The sequence below is a fragment of the Dreissena polymorpha genome, chromosome 16, assembly GCF_020536995.1.
Source record: "Dreissena polymorpha isolate Duluth1 chromosome 16, UMN_Dpol_1.0, whole genome shotgun sequence".
Lineage (NCBI taxonomy): Eukaryota > Metazoa > Mollusca > Bivalvia > Myida > Dreissenidae > Dreissena > Dreissena polymorpha.
In genome coordinates, this window is record NC_068370.1 from 38976165 (window position 1) to 38997086 (window position 20922).

Genomic DNA, 20922 nt, shown 5'->3' on the forward strand with positions numbered 1-20922 from the left:
CTTCTATTAAACACTATATCTCTGTCCTTTAACTTCAGTTAGTTGCTATAATAGTGTTGCTCTTTTTTATGAAGATGCACTAAAACTACACTTGTACAGAAAGAATATTTTTTTTGCAAATCAGAAGATACACTAATATGCACAAAAAATGCACTACATTAAAAAAATGCACTTATTGCATAAAAAGATGCACTTTGTCTACAGAAGATACACTAAAAGTACAGTAAAATACACTTAAAGATAATAAAAATACAGAAAAAATGCACTTTAGTTCACTTAATTATGAAAAAAGTGCAGAAAAAATACAATTTTTGGTAAAAATGCAGAAAAAATACACTTTTTAAAGCGTATTTTGTTAAAAAATGCATTTTATTTTAAGAAGGGGTCTGTCGGTCGGTCCGTCCACTAGGTGGTTGTCAGGCGATAACTCAAGAACGCTTGGGCCTAGGATCATGAAACTTCATAGGTACATTGATCATGACTCGCAGATGACCCCTATTGATTTTGAGGTCACTAGGTCAAAGGTCAAGGTCACAGGTGAAGGTCACAGTTACTGGAAATAGGCATTTTAAGGATTTAGCATGGTTCAAACAAGGGAAACAACTACCGTTTATGTGTGTTCTTTTTGTCACAGCATTTGCCTCCCTTAAATTCATTTAATATCTAATTTTACAGAAGAGATTCCAAATCGGTCTGTCGGTCTGTCTGTCGGTCGGTCCGTCCACCAGGTGGTTGTCAGACGATAACTCAAGAACGCTTGGGCCTAGGATCATGAAACTTCATAGGTACATTGATCATGACTCGCAGATGACCTCTATTGATTTTGAGGTCACTTGGTCCAAGGTCAAGGTCACAGGTGAAGGTTACAGTTACTGGAAATAGGCATTTTAAGGATTTAGCATGGTTCAAACAAGGGAAACAACTACCGTTTATGCATGTTCTTTTTGTTACAACATTTGCCTCCCTTAAATTCATTTAAAATCTCATTTTACAGCAGAGATTCCAAAACTGACCTGTAAATGAGCCCCATATTTACTGCCAGTGCTAGGTTACCTTTTCCCATTTGATCATTCTTAAGTATTGTTATTGTAATGCTACGTTAGCGTCACCACCACCACCACCACCACAACCACCACCACCACCACCACCACCACCGTTGTTCACAGTGACAAAAAACGTATTCACACAATGGCTGCTACTACAACTTATAGCCCATATAGGGGGGCATGCATGTTTTACAAACAGCCCTTGTTTATATTATTTTGGACCATTTGTCATGAGTCATTCAGTTCGTAAATAAGTCAGTTGTAAGTGGTTTCAGTGAGACTGTATTTTCTGCGAAAGTTTTGACTGTGCTTTAATGGATCGAAATGACAATAATTTCATTAAATAAATAAATCTTAATTTTATAAATAAATTTTTATTCTCTAGTTAAGCATTTTACCTCGAAATTTCTGAATAAATAAAAATTGAAACCGGAACTTTAGTAACTGATGCTCGCTTAGTCATTGTCGGCTCGGGTACTACTTACATGTACCCTGGGTACGGTAACTATACTAAAACGTACCCAGGAAATTTAACGCTAAATCGGTCGTTGTCGGCTATTTTTAAAAATTGATTTCATTTACATTTATGTCAATTTTCTGTAAAATGGCCTCTATATTATCAAAACTCCCAAATATGAATATCAGAGACAATTGAAGTATTTAATTGAGCTGCATTCTGTGAAAACAGGTCTTAATAAATGCATTTTTGTAAAGTAATGTTCCAGATTAGCCTGTGTAGTCTGCTCAGGCTAATATCGGACAACTTTTTCTGCCTTGAATTGATTTTTTATTTAGAAGAGACTTCCTTTAAACAAACAATTCCATAAAAGTGGAAAGTGTCATCCCTGCAGACAGCACATGCTACTTTATGCACATGCATTAAGCCATATTTTCCCAGAACAATTCTAAAATGCAGATGGAGTTCATAAGCATCAGGTCAGTGATGGTGAGCTTCATCAGTGTTCATTAAGCCTCATTCCCGGGTGTACATTGTCCAGGGTAATCATGGAACTTAGGCTGGAAATCCATGGTATAACATGGAATTCCATGGAAATCCCTGGAATTTGAAACAGTTTCCAGGGTTTTCCAGGGTTTTGTTCTAGAAATGTCCATGAAACATGGACTTTTTTTCCAAGCATTTTCCAGCCTTGGATGGAAAAGCATGGAAAAGGAATGGAAAACGCTGGATTTAGGCTGGATAACCATGGAAAATATTTCCAGATAGCATGGAAAGTGGAACATAGAATTTTTTAAGCATGGAAAAGACTCTAACATTTTCAGCTGACCCTGGAAAAAACTTAGACTTTATAAGAGGAGAAAATAACTTATAAAAATGCAACACATTTTATTCAAAGTAAATCAGAGTTCAACAATTTACACAACATATGAATAAAACATAAAACAATGTGCCTAGTTTGGGCAGAAATAGTAGTAGTTATAGTAGTAGTAGTAGTGGTAGAAGTAGTAATGCTGAGGCTGGCAGTAGAATATGTTGTAGGAGTAGAAGTAAAAGTGGTTGTTGTATAAGTTGTACAAGCAGTTAAACTACTGATAATTATACTATTGGTGCAAATTTAAGTGACAGTAGCAGTAGTAGCAGTTAATTATTGTGTTGTTGTTTTAGCATTTACAGGAATAGTAGCAGTAATGGTAGCAATAGTAGTATAAATAATAATATTAATACTAGTAGCAGCAGTAGTAGTAGTAGTTAAGGAAGTAGCATTAGCAGCAGCAGCAGTAGTAGTAGTAGAAGTAGTAGTAGTAGAAGTAGTAGTAGTAGAAGTAGCAGCAGCAGCAGTAGTAGCAGTAGCAGCATCAGCAGCATCAGTAGCAGTAGTAGTAGCAGTAGTAGTGCAATAGTAGTTGAAGTACTAGTAGTAGTAGTAGTAGAAGTAGTAGTAGTAGTAGTAGTAGTGGTAGTAGTAGTAGTAGAAGTAGTAACAGCAGCAGCAGCAGTAGTAGTAGTAGTAGTCGCTGCAGCAGGAGTTGTAGTAGTAGCAGCAGCAGCAGCAGTAGTAGTAGTAGCAGCAGCAGCAGGAGTAGTAGCAGCAGCAGCAGTAGCAGCAGCAGTAGTAGTTGAAGCACTAGTAGTTGTTGAAGCAGTAGCAGTAGTAGTAGCAGTAGTAGCAGCAGTAGTAGTAGTAGTAATAGTAGTAGTAGTAGAAGTAGTAGTAGTAGTAGTAGTAGTAATAGAAGTAGAAGTAGCAGTAGTAGTAGTAGTAGTAGTAGTAGTAGTAGTAGTAGTAGTAGTAGTAGTAGTAGTAGTTGTTGTTGTTGTGGCTGTTGTAATAGTAGTAGTAGTTTTGCAGAAGTAGTAGTAGTAGTACTAGTAGTAAAAGTAATAGTAGTAACTTTCAAAGCAATGTCTACAAGTTTAAATTCCTTAACCCTGTTCAAGGTGTATACACACTCAATATTTAACTACAGTCCAGGTTTGCAATTAACAAACTATCTGATGAACCTGTGTGTGAGTCAGATATGTCTGCTGCTAATCTATTGGTTATAAAATATCACAGCCTTTTCTGATTGGCTGAGTTCAAATACAGAAAGTTTACCTGTTAGATTGAAATTCTGGAGCAGGCGTATTGAAGAAAATATGCAGGTTAAACTTGTTGTTAAAATGAAGTTAATGTAATGTTCACAAACAGTAGAGTTAATGAGTTTTTCCATTAACAAGAATTTCTTAAAATAATAATGTATGGATATCATTTGGAAAGTGACATGAAATGTTGTTAAAAAGTGATGCATACAAGTGTTTCAGAAGTCTGTCTAGGAATAGAACAACAACTGAAGGTTTGTGCTTTTCATTATTTCTAAATATTCCTTTAAATTTATTCTTCTTATGTCATCATTGTAGACCTTTTTTATGTGACATTTTAGGTAAAAGTATGGCAAATATAGAAGTTTAAAAGCAGCTGTCACACACATTTTAACTAATTTCCGCTTGATAAAGGAAGTCCTATGTGGAGATATTAATAAGCTTGAATGTAGTATCGGAAGTTTATAATGCATGGCTAGGGAACTGAGGCTAAGGGAGTTATGTGCTGTGCATGATGAGAACTCAATGCTCATTAATGCTGTTAATGTTTATAAATAAATTAATTAAACCAATAGCATTGTTTTTTAGGTTTCACTGTGCATTTTCATACCAATAGAATTACACATCATTCTAATTATAGCAATAATAAATTTGTACTAATCATACCTACACATTTTGTTATGCTATGCTTTGTGATGTATTAACTTCATTGTAAGTTATTATTTAAAGACCATTTTACTAAATATTTAAAACAAGACTTGAATTATTTTCTATATACATTTTCATTATGTGCTTTAACTGTAGCTGACCAGTTGATGGAAGATACTGCAGAGTTTGGCAGGGAATTAACCCAAGACAGCAAAGCGGCTCTTTTGGCGCATTTACCAAGAGGACTAACATGGCCACAAATTCATGGTAAATATTGTTATGCCCCGGGCTCATATAAGTAATTTAGTGTTAACCACCTGAAAGTATTTTGTCTTTTTGGTATCCAATATTTTGGTCTAGTTTCAATTACAGGTTATTTTTATATGAATTAGCAAATTAGCATAACTTTCATATAGCAATATCTGAATATAAAATTCCAATATATGTTTGAGTTTCCAGATACATGCTAGTGTACCCCGTTTTGGGGCATTTAAGAAAACAACAATATAAATTTCAAAATAAAAGAGAGTCATATAAAAATATAAGTTAAATCACCAATTTATTCACTTGAAAGTCTCAGTTTTCCTGTGTGGTTGCCTGTTTGCAAGTAGATTAAAGCCCGCTTGCAAACTTTAAGAGAATAAATTTCAGTAAATGGAAAAGAAATAGTTGCTAACTACTTAGGATCGTAAATGTTCGCTCAAATACAAAAAAGCCAGATGTACCGAATTGAGCAGTGATATGAAATATCTAAAATAGATTAAAATATGAATGAGGATTGAAGTATAGATATTCAATCATATGATTGCTGCACATTTACTTTTACAGATGAATGTAAAAAACTTATGACTTTCTTGTGATATTGTTTGCTTTGTTTTTCTTTCAGAGATCATGCAGGAGCCGTACAGTATAACAGGAGTACAAGTTCTATAAAAGATCCACGACCTACTGAAGCCCAGCTAATTAACAAAAAAGTTTTTAAAAACTGTAATTTTATCCCACCTGGGTACTTATAATTTACTAAGCTGCCTACACAAGTTTTAGACTTGCAATTATATTTTAAACTGTCACTTGGAAAGTAATACATGTACATGCATTATGTTCTGAATTTCTTTGATCAATAACATTATATAAAGTATTTTAATGAAATTGAGCACCTAAATTGCATTAAAGTGAAAGTAGCTGAGAAAGATAGTATCCTTGTGCTCATGGGCAGCTACATATATTGTGACAAACATGAAGTAGCTAAAATAACTAAAAATAAATAAATAAATTTTTCATTTGTTTCTTGTATATCGTTTGTACAGGGTTCGTGAATTGTTACTGTATATTACTTGACTTGCTTGTATTTTGTTACTTTGAATACATGTTGTTAAGGTTGCATTATACTTTTTAACTTTTAAAGTAGCGCCTGTTCTGTTATGTAAGGGCCTGATTTATGATAATGGACCTAGAGGCTTTGTAAGCATGTATTAAACAACACTTGTTTGATCTGAATAATTTGTTAAATAAATGTAACACAATTTGTAATCTGATGTTATATTTTGATGAATTGTGAACAAAATAATACATCGAAGAAACTAAGGCATTATGTTGATTTTTTGTTTTGTTTTAATCTAACCTTAAATTATGATTTATTTAAGCTGTGAGTATTGTATTCATTTAATATATGAATATTGTTTTTAGACCAGAAATTTCTTTTTCTATTCAGTGACCATGGTAAACGCTGGACAATTTTCCATGTTATACCAGGCATCCATGGAATATTAAACAAGGAAATACCCTGGAACATTTTCCAGGGTTTTCCAGCCAGCATGGAAAAAATACCGTCCGAATACTCCATGTAATCTGGAAAACCCTGGAAAAAAATCCATGGTTTTCCAGATTACATGGAGTATTCGGACGGTATTTATTCCATGCTGGCTGGAAAACCCTGGAAATTGTTCCATGGTAATTATTCCAGGGAGCCTGGAAAACCATGGAAACTATTCCAGGCTATTTCCACATACCATGGACAATTTTCCACCCTTTTTTTAAATATTGTCGCTGGAAAAGGCTGGAAACTTAGTCCGAATACTCCAGCCTCATATTTTCCATGGAAAACCCTGGACAAAGTACACCCGGGTTACATCATCACCACCATACTGAAAGATACTATTTTGAGAAAACAATCAATACAATTATTTTGTTGCAGTGGCTGGGATAACAATGTCATACCTATCAGGCAATTTAGCTCTGGTTTGTGATTGTATTAGCTGTTGTGGTGACGTGATATTGCATGTTCAATAATGTTATCCTAACTTAGTTACTTGTTATACATATAGGTACTATGGCTATAATATATAAAAGAGTCACTTATTTGAACATTGTGTTTGTTTATCCACATTACTAGCTATCAATATGTTTGCTAATACTGTATTTTACCAAGTATAGCGCGCCCCTATGTATAACGCGCATCTGATTTTTAAAAGCCAAAATGGAGAAAAAAAAGAATTCATGACTATTAAACCTGAAAATCAACCGAAAATGGCTGCCATTTTTATATTGCACAATCATTTAATCTAGTTTTTCGAGCGCTGTATTTTTTGTTTTAAAGAAGGGAGCATTTATAAGATCAGAAGCATGGGTTGCATAGCACTATATTTTAAACAATTTTTAAGATTACTCTCTAGAGAATATGGGGGCCGTTGTGATGGACTGGAAGTTGTCTATACGCATCTTCCCTCAAAGTCTGGTGCGTCAAAACCTTCGAATCCTTTGTCATTGGTGTCGTTGTCGCTGTGAATGTTTAATACAACACTATTTTACGCTCAATATATATACACACTGAGGTGCGATTGCATATTCTAACGTTCTCAAGTGTCAATAAGGGTCTCAAATGTTAATAAGCATCTCATCTTACTCAACAAGTTATAGCACATATTTCTCGAAGAAAGCTTTCAATTACAATCCCGTAAAAGATCCCGTTCACACCTACCTTAACCCGCCAAACACAACTTCTTCACACTGAATGTTATCTGCTTTCATTTTATGTTGACAACAGCCCCTAAAACTGCGGTCAATAAAGAAGTGTGAAAACATTAACAAAGAAAATGTTTCATATTTTTTTTTTTTTCCAAATAATTACTACCCCGTTCATACCGACCCTTACCCACTATTTGTTGTTTGACAACGGCCCCTTCAGTCTATAACATTATAGGGTGTAGTTTTCTGCAATAAAAAAATGGCGGCTTATGAAGATTTGCGTTTACGAAATGTTTTTTTCAAAATTTAACAACCAGGAAAGCGTTGTTTCAATTTATAACGTGCACCAATTTAAATTTGGAGGTAAAAAACTGCGCGCTATACGTGGTAAAATACAGTAATAGCAAATAATCGGCATCTACACTCTTTGGAAATTATGACCAAAAACAGATTCTAACCTACCTAAACATTTTACTCACATAAAAGAGATGGGAAATCACCCAATCATCTGACTAAAATCATAACAAAACATAACAACTAACTGTTATTTAGTGTTGTAAACAATACTTAGGGTGGACTTTAACGGAGTAATTGATGTTGTTTCTGCCTTGCAACTTGAGGGTACCGGTTAAGGTCCTCACATTGGGAACGTTCTTTAGATCTGTCCAAGAACGGGAATTTCTGTTTCTATTGCTTTTACTGCTTTAAATACACTCAAGAATGTCTCAATAAGCCATGGGCATTCAAGTTATGAACAATTAATTAGCCACATTTGTTTGCAAAATCTTCATAAAACAATCTCAGAACAATTTTTTCAAATGACTTTTCCAGTGTGTGAGATATGGTTCCGATCCATTGAAAATAATGGCGGCCATTGGATTGGACAGTTTCCATATGTGACATAAACAACTGGAACACTGAATCATTTTCACCTACTTATCATAAACTTACTCAGAATAGTAAACAATTGTGTTTTTATGGTATATGGGCTGTGATAATGATTATGTTTTGTTAAATAACATGGTTGCCAAGTGTTTGCTCAGTTTTCTTGAAATTATAATTGAAAACACTACGTAATCAGAACAGTTATGTTCCTTTGATCTTAGGTGAGTGCCTTAGGGCATTTTGCTCTTTTGATTCCTTTTTATATCGCATTTACTTTTGTAATGAGGGACATTCATGCATGCTTTGACTCTTACCCTGCTTTCTTAATGGAACAGTTTTGATAATTGTAACAAGAATGTGAGAAATTTTTAATATTTTTGGGGGAAGATGTTGATAATATTCTCTGAAATCTTATCAGATAACACACACAAGAACAAAATTATCATCATGTATCAGGGTGCAAATGGATTAATTATTTGTTGCAAGTATTTTGATAATTGATCTAGAAATAACAATTAGTCTTTTAGCTCTACTGGCCGAAGGCTGGAAGAGATTATGTCATGGCGTGGTTTCCGTCATCCGTCTGTCTGTGCGTGCGTGCGACTTTTTCTTGTTTACGCGATAAAGTCCACAGTTTTCATCCGATTCTTTTCAAACTTATTCAGTGTCTTTATATTAATGAGGACTCGAACCCTATTGAAAATGGGTTACATCAGAGTAAAAAGTCCAGCATTATCTCCCCTTGAACTTGAGAAAATTGTGAAATAAGGCTTGTTTAAAGGCCACAGTTTTCATCCAATTATTTCCCAACTTGCACAGTGTCTTTATCTGAATGATGAGTCAAACCCTATTGAAAATGAGCAATATCGGAGATATAAATCCAGAATTATCTCCCCTTGAATTTGAGAAAAAAAATTGAAAAATCAGTTTTTTTTGTGTGATTAAGTCCATAATTTTCATCCAATTCTTGGCAAACTTGCACAGTGTCTTTGTATCAATGAGGACTTTTTTAAAAAGAGCAATATCGAAGCAATAAGTCCAGAATGACTTCCCCTTGAATATGAGAAAATTTTAAATCCCGCTTGTTTACGCAATTTATTCCACAGTTTTCATCCAATTATTTCCAAATTTGCACAGTATCTTTATATCAATGAGGACTTGAACCCTATTGAATATGAGCAGTATCGGAGAAATAAGTACACAATTATCTCCCCTTGAATTTGAGAAAATTCTCTTTGTTTGCCTGATTAAGTACACAGTTTCCATCTTATTCTTTCCAAACTTGCACAGTATTTATAGCAATAGAGCGATTCAGGGCCTCATGGGCCTTTTGTTTAATTTTTAGGCCCCCGGATCGATAGATCGGGGGTATATTGTTTTTGTCCTGTCTGTCTGTCTGTCTGTCTGTCATTCTGTCCGAAAACTTTAACCTTAGTTAAAGTGTGATGACTATTATTGCAATAGTCATCACACTTTAACTAAGGTTAAGGTTATATTGCATTCAGCATACCAACTTGATATTTACCATGCATGTGTATCTCATGTAGCTGCTCATTTTGAGTGGTGTAAAGTTAAGGTCAAGGTCATCCTTCAAGGTCAAAGGTCAAATATCATTGTATTTTTCTTTCCTAAAACTTTAACCTTCGTTAAATTTTATCATAACTTTTTTAATATTGAACACAGCAACTTCATATCTGGCATGCATGTGTATCTCATGGAGCTGCACATTTTGAGTGGTGAAAGGTCAAGGTCATCCTTCAAGATCAAAGGTCAAAATAAAAAAACAAAATTTGTTTCTCCATTCAATCTCTTACTTACTTCTCGTGCAGCTGCACATTTTTAGTGGTGAACGGTCAAGGTCAACCTTCAAGGTCAAAGGTCAAATATCATTGTATTGTTTATGCCCCCTGATCGAAAGATCAGGGGTATATTGTTTTTGGCCTGTCTGTCATTCATTGTGTGTCCCAAAACTTTAACCTTGGTTAAAGTTTGATAGCTTTTTGAATATTGAAGATAGCAACTTGATATTTGGCATGCATGTGTATCTCATGGAGCTGCACATTTTGAGTGTCGAAAGGTCAAGGTCAAGGTCATCCTTCAAGATCAAAGGTCAAATGTATGGCTTCAAAGTGGCGCACTAGGGGGCATTGTGTTTCTGACAAACACATCTCTTGTTATTATTAAAATGCTTAATGATACGAACTCTTTGTTTATCATATGTGTTTATAACATGTTTAAACTAACTGTATAGAATTTTAGTAACTTTGTTTAATTACTGCCTACAATCCACGCATTTTGTTTCAGAACACAGGGCAGGAAACACTAACAAGCTCCAGAAAAGCCCAAGGACCAGACCTTCAACAGTTTCCCCAAAGTTCAAAATCTCTGGTAAGTTAAATACAAAATCTCTGGTCAGTAAAATATATATTAAAAAATTATTATCAAGTGACACTTGGACAAAGGATTTGATAATTTAACTTATTATAATTAAGGGTGTTACAATACCAAGTTTTTTTGTTACAAAGAAAAGCGTGGAACATGTATACTGAAATCATCATTGATGTCTGTCTTTCTGTTCCTAGACGCAAACTCATCCACTGATGTTATACTATGTTATTTGAGGAACAATCTGCAAACTTTCAGACATAATGCCTTATGATATAAAGTATGTTGTGTATGTGCAATTTTAATTGTCCTTTGTTGGAAATAACAAAAGTTATGCACCTTTTTTTAAATTAGACTTTCTAGCATTTCATTATTGTCCCCTACCGGTTTCACCGGAGGGGACTTATGGTTTGCGCTCTGTGTGTCCGTCACTCTGTCACACTTTTCTGGATCCTGCGATAACTTTAAAAGTTCTTAATATTTTTTCATGAAACTTGAAACATGGATAGATGGCAATATGGACATTATGTACGTCATTTCATTTTGTTCGTACGTTAAAAATTTTGATTGCTATGACAACAAATATTTATTTTTTTTACATTTTTAGCTCACCTGATTGCTCAGGTGAGCTTTTGTGACAGGTCTTTGTCCGTCGTCCGTCCGTCCGTTAACATTTGTTTGTAAACACTCTAGAGGCCACATTTATTGTCCAATCTTCATGAAAGTTGGTCAGAAGCTTCCTCCCAATGAAATATCGGTCGAGTTCGAAACTGGGTCGTGCCGGGTCAAAAACTAGGTCACTAGGTCCAAAAAATAGAAAAAAATTGTAAACACTGTAGAAGGCACATTTCATGCCCAATCTTCATGTAACTTTGTCAAAATGTTTATCTTAATGATATGTTGGTTGAGTTTAAAAGTGATTCCGATCTGTTGAAAAACATGGCCGCCAGTGGGCGGGACAGTTTTCCTTATTTGGCTATAGAGAAACCTTGTAAACACTCTGGAAGTCACATTTTTTGCCCAATCATCATGAAAGTTGGTCAAAACATTGGTTTTATTGATTTCTTGGACAAGTTCGAAAATGGTCCAGATGGTTAAAAAAACATGGCTGCCAGTGGGCGGGGCATTTTTCTGTATATGTATATAGTGAAAACATGTCAACACTCTAGAAGTCACATTTTTGGCCCAATTTTCATGAAATTTTGTCAGAACTTTTGTTTCCTAGGTACGTGAGTTAAGTTTGAAAATGGTTCCGGTCTGTTGAAAAACATGGTTGCCAGGGGGGGGGGGGGGCAGTTTTCCTTATTTTTGTATAGTAAAAAGGCTTGCAAACAATCATAAATTACCGATAAGGTAATGTAACATGCGAGAAAACTCTTCTAAATATTGCTTTAAGTTTACAGTAGTTACTCCCCTTTGATTAATAATGTTTTAATAATAATACAGTGTAGTTGTGTTTCATTTATGTGTTAATAGTTATTTGAGGTTGGATGTTTTTATGCCCCCTTTCGAAGAAAGGGGGCATATAGTGATCAGTCTGTCCGTCTGTCTGTCTGTCTGTCCGTCTTTCTGTCACACTTTGCATTTAGGTTTCGAAAAATGCTCATAACTTCTATATCCCTTGAGATATAACCTTCATATTAGGTATGCATGTGTATATGGACAAGGCCTTTCCATAAGCACACAAAATTTTACCCCTGTGACCTTGACCTTGAACTAAGGGTCTGCATTTAGGTGTCAAAATCTGCTTTTGGGTTTCGAAAAATGCTCATAACTTCTATGTCCCTTGAGATATAATCTTCATATTTGGTATGCATGTGTATATGGACAAGGCCTTTCGATACGCACACATTTTTTTCCCCTGTGACCTTGACCTTGAACTAAGGGTCCGCGTTAAGGTTTTTAAATCTGCGTTTAGGTTTTGAAAAATGCTCATAACTTCTATGTCCCTTGAGATATAACCTTCATATTTGGTATGCATGTGTAAATGGACAAGGCCTTTCCATACGCACACAATTGTTTACCCCTGTGACTTTGACGTTGAACTTAGGGTCCGCGTTTAGGTTTCGAAATCTGCATTTAGGTTTCAAAAAATGCTATAACTTCTATGAAAGCGTTTATAGGGGACATATGTCATCCTATGGTGACAGCTCTTGTTTTTAGCTCATAGTGAGCTTTTGTGACTGGTCTTTGTCCGTCCGTCCACATTTGTTTGTAAACACTCTAGAGGCCACATTTATTTTCCGATCTTCATGAAACTTGGTCAGAAGATTTGTCCCAATGATATCTCGATCGAGTTTGAAACTGGGTCATGCTGGGTCAAAAACTAGGTCACTAGGTCAAAAAAAAGGAAAAGCTTGTAAACACTGTAGAAGTCACATTTAATGCCAAATCTTCATGTACCTTTGTCTATAAGTCTGTCTTAATGATATGTTGGTTGAGTTCAAAAGTGGTTCCGGTCCATTGAAAAACATAGGCGCCAGTGGGCGGGGCAGTTTTCCTTATATGGCTATAGAGAAACCTTGAAAACACTCTAGAAGTCACAATTTTGGCCCAATCATCATAAAAGTTAATCAAAACATTGGTTTTATTGATATGTCCGACGAGTTCGAAAATGGTCCAGATCGGTGAAAAACATGGCTGCCACTGGGCGGGGCATTTTTCTCTGTATGTTTATTGTGAAAACATGTAAACACTCTAGAAGTCACATTTTTGCCCAATTTTCATGAAATTTGGTCAGAACAATTGTTTCCTTGAAACGAGAGATGAGTTGGAAAAAGGTTCCGGTCAGTTGAATAACATGGCTGCCGGGGGGTGGGGGGCAGTTTTCTAATATTTATATAGTAAAAAAAAGCTTGTGAACATTCAAGAAGTCACATTTTTTGCCCAATCATCATGAAACTTGGTGAATAGATTTGTTTTATATATATCTCAGATGAGTTTGCAAATGGTCCCGATGGGTCAATAAACATGGCTGCCAGGGGGGTGCGGGCAGTTTCCCTTATGTGACTATATAGAGAGAAACCTTGTGAGCGAACACTATAGAAGTCAAATTTGTTGCCTAATCATCGTGAAACTTAGTCAATACATTGGTTTTATTTATTTCTTGGACAAGTTTGAAAATGGCTCAGATCGGTGAAACACACTTTTTAGCTCACCTGATTGCTCAGGTGAGGTTTTAGGATTGGTCTTTGTCCGCTGTCCGTCCGTCCACATTTGGATTGTAAACACTCCAGCATTCACATTTCTCAAGCATTCTTTATCAAAGTTGCTGAAAGATCTCAGTCAAGTTTGATGATGAGCAATATCACATTATTAATGCCATAATTATTGCCCTTAGATTGTCCAAATTTTCATTATATTATACAAAATCCTTGTAAGCAAAGTTTTATGTTTGGTAAGGGGGGTCAACTCAAAATATAGGTCACCATTTCAAATCTTACAAAAACACTCCCTACGTCAGATTTTTTGTTCAATAATGATAAAACTTGACCAGGATGTTTGTCTGGTCAATATCTAGGTCAAGTTTGACATTAGGTAAAGATTGAATGAACCAAGTCCTCTCAGGTGAGCGAGCTAGGGCCATCTTGGCCCTCTTGTTTAGATTTCTGACAATAGTGGAGCCTGTAGGGGACATATTGTGCTAGGCAATAGTATTGTTGCATTGTGTTTTTTCTGTTTTTTTGAGTCTACTGTGAGTGAACTTTCAAATTGCTTATAAGAAATTACTAGAAAACTGTGTCAGTTGCAAGAAAGATCTATAAGCAAGGTCACAGTTTTCAGTCAATGTGTAACATAAGGTATCAAGGATTTGATACTGTCTTATCTTTGCATTACAAACACTGTTTATGGATATATTTAGTGCCAATGTCACTTTTTGAATCAAATAGCTAATCATAACAATAATAATAATTATTATTAAATAAAGGTAAAAATAAATAGATACTTACAAATTGCTGTAATACTAAAATGGGGAGAAACATTGGCTTTATTAAATTATTTGTATTATTTTTTATTGGTGAATAAATTTATGTTTAAGAATGCTACATTTGTAAAACATTTCAAAAGTGTTTATTTTATTATACTTTTAGGCTCATTTATCATGGACCCTACACATATCTAAACATCTATGGCTGCTGTTTATATGGATCTCATGTTTATTGGTAAGTCGCAATGTTCTGTCTTTTGTAAAAGGCTCATATGAAGAGCAGAGGTGGTGTTGAATTTTAATCATTTGTATAGTAAGTGTTGTTCCAGAGCAGGAAAATGGATTAAATTTTTTACTGAATTAAGTGGACACATTATGTTATCAGTTTGCAGATTAGTTGCTGATAGCATTTTAGTAGTTTGTGGAAAGCTTAATATAGAAGTAACAATTTCGGAATGTATGTGCATGTGTACAAATTTTCCACAAATGCTCACCATCATGAGACCATTTTTCCTGTTTATTACCTTTTTCCTTACCTTAAAGGTCAAGGTCAAACTTAAAGGTCCTAGGTTCAATTTTGACATTAAACAGCTTGTCTTGACTGTATCATTTTTCATAAAATTAAAAAAGTCTTTATCAAAAATGTTCCGCAGGTGTGTCATGTGTAATAACTGTGTCTGTACTGCAAAGGTCAAGGGCACACAAACAGTTTTAATTTGAAATTTCATCATTGATTGTTCAATTTTTTAATTTTTTTTCAATTGACCATGTTGAGGGTTGTCACCCCTTGGTTATAGGCTAATGTCACACAAAAGCCAAAGGTCAAAATGTGCCAGAGCTCCAGATAAGGGCTGTACAGCTGTAAATACGCCTTTTTCATGAAGATTTACGCATTTATTTTTATAAACTGGACGTACAATTACCACTTTAATATCCATTTTACGCATTTACGAAAAAATCTGACCGTACCGATTTGTCTGCGTCAGCGCGGCGTGATTTCTTGGTCTCTAACCTTATAGTGCTTTTCGTTAATTTAAATTACCGAAAAGTTTTAGACTGGGTTCATATATTATTGTCTATTCAGTCGCGTGATTTCCTGTAACTTGTAAATCCGTCAAAAACAATATGTCTGCGCGCTATAGCTTGCCGGCTTAACTGAATGTGGTTCAGAACAACACTATGTTGTCATATAATGACTACATACGGTGTCGTCTAACCATCCTGACATTAAATTTGTGAACCCAGAAGAAGACATTGTCGCCCGATATTAAACGATTTGATTGCATCGGTGGCATAAAACGTTAGAAAACACGATGGGAAATGGATGAGACAGTGAAATAAGTGTTCATTTACTTAGCTTACTAGTTGGCTTGTGTTTTCTTGTCAAGAAAAATGAAGAAATAGTATTAGTTACAGGGCTTTCCTTTGACCCGAGCTCCCGGGTTTCGACGCATGAAAATTACAGAAGACCCCTTTTTGACTCTTGAGAAAATTATGTCATGCGTCACATTTGACCCGGGGGAATATACCCACTTGCGTCAACGAGATCAAAAGTTGTTAAGACTTAGCGATAATTGGCTCAGGGCGGAGTATCTCATTTAGTAGACGCTAATCGTTAACGCCCACTTCCAATCATCGAAGCTAAAATCCACCCAGTAGGCGGAGTTTGGTTAATTGAGAAATCTAGTATTGACCAATTAAAACACTGCTGGTTCGATGACACGTGTATTAACTTTCCATTATTTATCATAGCGTTTGTTACCAGCTGTTTGAGGAAAAGACGTGTATTAAACCCATCTAGTTGTAATAATCCAACTCCCAGGTATTGACCCTCTGAGCTGTACGTATGTACTCATAAAAGATCAGAGTATTTAAGAAGAACTATAAACCCCCCAAAACAGAATGGACTCATCCGCGTCACTTTTAATAATATTCAATATAAAATAATAACATCCATATCCACAGTACACTGTAAAGCATATTTTGAGATATTTCCAGAGTATGTCAGAATGTATTTCCAAAGCTGAATGCACCCATCACTGTTTTACTTCATGTTTGCTCAATTCAAAGGCGCGCAAAAGTTATGCTGTAATATGTACTGTCTACAACGTCAAATTACACGCTTTGCATCAAAGTTGCTAAAAATAACTATAGAACCAATATAACTGACATTGTGGCAAAGTGACAATTTTCGCATGTGCTAATTGATTACAAAATACATGTAGGCGAAATAATTGACCGTTTGAGAAGGCATAGAAAACGGCGTGTTTGTCGCACGTCTTCAGTGAAGATGGCACATGAAATAATTAAAGGGTGTCAGAATTTTTAATGGGATTAAATACGGAGGCACCTTTATCGGTGAGTAGAAATAATTTCCTTTTATAGTTTACCGATTTATATAGGCTATTGTGTTAAGGTGCCACCCGTATGTTTTTTGTGATAGCCAGCGGAAACGTTTTTTTTTATAAATATTTTGTATTTCATTCTTAATTTAATAGCCAAGCGAAACGGTCAAACAAAGTTATTGGATCCCAGAATCTGTTATTCCATCCCAGAATGTGCTGCGCAGGTTTCAGGACATGTGCAAGAGAAGAAAGTGATAGTTTGCTGGTTTTATGCTAGTTGTGTGTGTGTAGTCAGTGTTGTTTTATTACCTTTTCTTTACTAGGGCACCCATTTGAGATCACTCTTTAAATGCATGAATGATTTATTTATTTGTTAAAATGATTGTTAGTTTGTAGGACATATGACATATTGTTTTACTGTATACATGAAGTAAATGTTGTATTAGAATACATATTTTGTATGTAATCTTTGAGATGTTTTGTAGGACATATGACCAGGGATCATATTTTCCCGCAACATCAATCGGTCCGGATTTAAATAGGGAAAATAGTGTCGAAAATTTATATACGAAATCATGACAAATTACGTTAAAATATATACCATCGATTTTGCTATTCATGAAGATGGTATAATAAATGTACAAATTAAATTCCCTTGGGATTAAAACCATGTTTCATCTGTGAATTCATGGTATTTCGCAATATTCTATATTAATATCCGCAGTATTTTGATAAATAATGAATATTATTGGGGATTTCGGTAATTACGGGGATTTCGGTATTTCTACACACCGTTTTATCTGACTGTTTTTCATCGTTGTCAATATTATTAGTCTGTGTAAATCTATACCGATGTTTTAAATCGTTGTCAACTCGATAATACCGGTAGCTTACAAATATGCATTGACCCAAAAAATGTCTGTGCGTAGGTTTGTTACTGACAATAACAAAACCAAATAGTTAAGAAATAATTCATGTGCGTTATACTTTGTAGTCGAATAACCCACGGCCGATAGTTAAGATGCGTAGGGATTAAATGATTTGAAAACACGCATCTAAACTTTCGGTAGTGGGTTATTCAACAACAAAGATTTATACACTAACACGATTTTTACTGAAAATTTATACAATGTATGTTATAATTCTTGTGTACTATTTTATGTGAAGTTCCGCCCATAAAAATAACTTTCGGCTGTTCTGTCAATCAGATCCGCGACTTTTATTTATTTATTGCCGAATGATTACGCTGATGGAAAATGTATCGGCATATTTTGTTTAATTACAGCGCGTGCTTTCAGTGTATAAGGTCCGCCCACAATTATTGCAGAATATCCGATTTTCTTCTTTGTTTATATGACAGTTTACTGTATCATGCATGAAATGCACAATTTCCACGAAGATAACATCGAGGTTTGTATCTCCGAAGTAACTGTCAACGATTTTATCGTGGACGAGTACCTTACGGACCGATTGTGCTAGGTATAAGCCAGTGAAATTATCAATTGATATTGACACGGGGTTATTCACGCGTGACTAATACACAGCCGCGCGAATCTTCGCTGCTTGGGGCCATAGTCTGATACTAGTCGGCTGACGTGCAATATTCTGGTCCTGACCGGTTTAGAGACTTTAGAGAGGTTTAGAGCGAATGGTTTATCACACCTAATCGAGATAAGAATGTAATTAGGGTGTGCACTGTGTAATCGATTTCATGACATGGGAATTTTAGCAAACAAAATCAGACCGACTGTTTGGGATTTTCAATTGGTCTTTCATGACCTCAATCGGTCTAGGACCGACAAAACCGACAAAAATATGATCCCTGCATATGACATATTGCTCTCTGAGATGTTGTGTAAGACTTGATATGACATATTACTCTTTGAGATGTTGTTTAGAACATATGACATATTACTCTGCTGTATACATGAAGTAAATGTTGTATTACAATACATGTTTTGTATTTATTAATCATTGAGATATTGTGTTTAAATGCATAGTGTTTTAGTGACAGTACAATGTAAGAAATAAATGTAAACATATCTTTTAATTTGTTGCTTTTTATATATTATATCTCAGTAATTTGCTTAAATTGCAAAAAATCATTGACTATCCTGCGTTATTATTAGGACTCTTAAAAATTTGATTTTGACTCTTGAAAATATGGTCCCAAGAGTCCTTGACTCTTGAGATTTGAGGTCTAAGGAAAGCCCTGTAGTTATGAGTTTTAATGTGTAGTTGGGTTTGCATCATAATTCAGAATGGAAAACCTAATACAGTCACTTTTTAAGAACTACATATATTATATAATTGCTGCAAATGTTTCTGTAAAGTCAGTTATACACCCTTCAATATCCAAGAACATGGGTAGTACAGTACTACCTGTATTTTTGGATATGGTAGTACAGGTACTAATTGATTTTAAGCGTTACTCCTTTTCTTTCTGTCAGTGGCAGTACGGTTACTAATTTCATACATCCTTATCTGGAGCTCTGATGTGCATTTTTCAACGTGTTAAATAATGTAATTTAAACCATTTTAGAAAATAGGCATGACATGTTGTCGATAAGCATCTATCTTGATTTTATTTGACAGCCATGGTGACTGTGATTTTGCTACCTTTTAACGGAATATCATGCACCATATAAAACATGACAATTTTTGTTGTTGTCAATTTCATAATTATGCTTCACATAAAAAAGGGTGTATATTGCTTTGTAATAGGCCACCCATCAGTTTGTTTGATGGTCAGTTCGTTGATTTGTCAGTTGGTCCTGACTGATTTTTTTCCCAAAATTACAGCCTCTTACAGGCTGTTTTCCAATAGCAACAATTTTCGTCAAAACTCTGATAAAACTTTCCCAAGAAAAAGCCAAACTTTTCCAAAATCTAAATAATTGGTTCATTGAGTTTGTTATACAGCTATGCACACTACTTAGCACTTTATAATATAAATTTAAACATGCAATTATAACAATTGAAACACTGATATTTATAACTGTTTTTATAATGTTTCATTATTCCCAATGTCATGGTTTATCGAGCTATTTTTCCCAATCCAAAAGGCACTGGCTTTTACATGTAAATGTAAATTTAAAAAAATCACTGGTCAATAGACCATTTGTATCAGTATGACATCTAGAGATTGCTTTGATATCCAATCATGAAACTTGTTTCTGCTTGATATCTTTGAGAATGCTTTAACAAGTAACTGTTATCCTCAGAATTTATATTTGAAACATTTGACACAGCCAGGTTTGATGACACTTGGCCACAATGTTGCATATTAAAACTAGCTCATCCGGTCAAATAATCTTTAAAAAAAAACTTGTTACCACTCTAGGCCTACATTTATGACTTGATCTTGATGAAACTTGGTGATAATGTTTATCTTGACAATATGAAGGCCATGTTTGATTTTTGGTCAAGTATGGTAAAAACTAGATTACCAGGTTAAGGTTTTAACAATTTGTCATTGAAATCTGGTGAGTGATTATAGGCCACCATGGCTCTCTTGTTAATATAGGTCAGGGCTCAACATTAACGGTAGTCCGACTGTCCTGAGGACAACCAAATTGTTAGTCTGGACAAGTAAATAAAGATTTGCTAGTCCGACGGGACAAATGGTCATTATAATTTAATTCAAAAGTTAATGTCGAGTCCTGTAGGTAACAAATAGACAAGGACATTTTAATAGGGACATAATTTTAATGAAAACATTTATGAGAAATTGCAGACAGCAATACAGCATATAAACATCTTTTTATGTCATTTTTTCTCTATCCTGAGCTCAAGAAAAGCTACTTTCATCACCCTATGTTTTACCTTGTGCAGTTTGCAGTGAGCATGCGCAAGGTGTGTGAGTTGTCAATTTTTATCTTGTTGCCAATAGAGGCCACATTTTTCATCCAATCTTGAAATTTGGTAGGAATGTTTATAATGATAATATGAAGACCATGTTTGAATCTGGGTCAAGTAGGGTCTGTCCATTTGTCCGTCAATATTTGCCTTGTTATCACTCTAGAGGCCACATTTATGTTCCGATCTTCATGAAACTTTGTCAGAAGATTTGTCCCAATTATATCTTGGATGAGTTTAAAAAAAGGTTGAAAAATATATGGCCGCCAGGAGGCCGGAGTTTTTCCTTATATGGCTATAGTAAAACCTTGTTAATACTCTAGA